The sequence below is a fragment of the Nanorana parkeri genome, unplaced genomic scaffold (assembly GCF_000935625.1).
Source record: "Nanorana parkeri isolate BGI_ZX_2015 unplaced genomic scaffold, ASM93562v1 scaffold3540, whole genome shotgun sequence".
In the NCBI taxonomy this organism is placed as follows: Eukaryota; Metazoa; Chordata; class Amphibia; order Anura; family Dicroglossidae; genus Nanorana; species Nanorana parkeri.
Window position 1 is genome coordinate 63,089 of NW_017309808.1, and position 2,599 is coordinate 65,687.

Below are 2,599 nucleotides of genomic sequence, written 5' to 3' on the forward strand. Positions count from 1 at the left end.
GGGGGGGGGGGCGATATGGTTAACACGGTACAAACAATTTGGCGGCTGTACAGACGCTGGATCACTTGTACTTTAACAGAAATTGCTGGCTGTTAAAAATGATACCAAGAACACAGCTGGCTGCTGCAGCCATGTTCTTGTTTTACCACTTCTGCAGGCCGACGTCTGTAGACGTATTGCGGCCCAGGAGTAGTTAATACATGAAATTCCTTTATGTAGAAAGCAATAAAAATACCAGTCATAGTAGTGAATCTCCCCATACTGGTCTATCAATCATTTATTGAAGTTGAAACAGGACATTTGTGGCTCACTACATGTATATAAATTGTTATTCATAACTTATATTGAGTGTCAGCTCCTCTTGAAGTTCTGTGAGAGACAATAAAGTTCTTTTGTTTTTCACCCTGGAATTTCCAAAAGAAACAATAATGAGTAGGGGACAGCAATGGGGTTGTTCGGTGCCACCTCAGACTGAATATTGCCCCAACCCATAAAACAATGGATGGGCCTACTGTAAACAGTATATTGTTATACACTGAGTGGCTAGATTATTATGACCACCTGACGTTTGTAGGCAAATTAGCTACAATTTGGCGCTGAAGTTGCTAGAGGGCCAGACCATTATAAATAGGGGAGCAGGTTGTTTACCACGACAGTAGAAGTGAAGATACGGGGAAACAACGCGATTTAACAGCCTTTGAACGTGGGATGATTGTTGGCGCTCGGAGCCATGGAGCGAGTATCAGCAAAACAGCAGAATTCGTTAGGGCAGAACGGAGAGCGGCAAGACTGGTACAAGACAACAGAAGGGCAACAGTGCCGTGTCAGATTCCTCGCATCACATTTCATCATCTCGTGGAGTCACGAGGCGGCCCAACGAAGTACTGATGGGGTGGTCATAATAATCTGGCCACTCAGTGTATATTGTTTATATATTGTAAAGCAATGCGAAAACTGTTAGCTGTCCTATAAATCCTGTTTAATAATAATAATAGTGATGGATAATAGATGTAAAACATACTGTAGCTAATTTAAATGTAGTTTGCTAAATCACCGTGTATCATAAACATTGCATTTATTTCTTAAAATACTTATTTCACCTTTTTTTTATCCTTTGTTACATCTCAGTGCTGCTGATCTCCTGAAGTGTCTTTCTAGCCACTTCCTATTTACATACACTCCAGTGATGGCTGCATGGCATTTCTCAGTGGGGGGGGTTTCTGATGGTGACAATAGTGGACCATGTCTGTGTAAAGTGCATTGAAATGGTCCCTTAAAGCCTCCATCTGAATTCAGTGTAACAGGGTGACAACACAGGAGAACAATTGGGGGACAGGGACAGAGTGTTTTTCCCCTCTTATAGTAATATTGAAAAATTTCGAAAATGACTTGAAAGTAACATGTTAAAGATTAAATGAGATTTTAGTGATTTGTGTTTACAGATCATTATTTTGCACACCTGGTATGTTCTGTGATGTACACAATACTTTTTTTTATAACAGGTTTTATCTGTGGAAATCTTTTGATTGATCTCAGCATGGGCGCCTTAATTCACCATCTATATTCAGCTGCTAACATCTTCAAAGATATTATTATTATGAAGTTCAATGAGAAATGTAGCATGGAAGTGCGCAGATGGCACGGCGATCGTACCGGAGCTTTTAGCTGGAATCACACAAAAACCGCTGTCGAAGAGTTGGAAGGAGAAAGGTGAAGTGTCTGTTGATAATTGTTTGTGATAGTATCGGGTCTATTTATAAACCTTCCACCGGCTGGAGATTATAGGACATTTCTATACTCCTCAGTACCATCTAGGGCAGGGGTGCCCATTAAGTCGATCGCAAAGCAATCCCTGATAGATTGTGATGTCCTGTCCTCCTGCCGTGGGGCTTCTCTGGATCCCTGCTGCTCTCCCCCATCTGTATGCAGCGGGGATCCGAGAAGAAGTGAACGAAGCGCTACAGCAGAGGAGGGAGCCGCTCTGAAGAACCGTTCAGCCTGGATCTGACAGCGGTTTCCCCCTCTCCCCCCCCCGGCTGAAGTGCTTCCCTCACTTGTCCTCGGATCCCCTGCTGCCTCTGCCCAGGAGAGCAGCGGAGATCCGGAGGAGAAGTTGAGCCCCCTGTGTGCGTGGCCCAGCAGCAGAGGATCGGTACATATCACTATGTACCAATCCTCTGTGCAGGACAAACACTGGAGCGATCAGCTGATCACTCCAGTGTTTGTAAATAACTGGGGATACATAGTACTATGTGTCCGCAGTTATGAATAAACAGGATGTGTTTTACATAATTTCCTGTTCATTCATGAGTTTCTCACTGGGGAGTAGCACTCTGTACAGAGGCCCTTCCCCGTTCAGAAACTGGATGATAGTAAATAGTTTCTGAATGAATGGGAAGCCTCTGTGCTTTCCATTCATTTAGAACAGAGGCTGCAGAAAAAGAGATTGATAACTCAGTGTCCACAATTTCTTTTTTTATTTTAAAAGGGAAACATCAAAAATAAGAAATAATAAACAAAAAATAGTAAAAAAAAAAATCCTGGGGGCAGGGTGTTGGGTGATGTCACACGCCTGTTGGTGGGGCATGTTTTTTTTTTC

The 2,599-nt window shown here is 42.9% G+C and overlaps 1 pseudogene; it reads left to right on the plus strand.

Moving 5' to 3' along the window:
- The window catches only part of LOC108803258, a 7,266-nt pseudogene that overhangs the window by 671 nt on the left and 3,996 nt on the right, over window positions 1-2,599 (plus strand).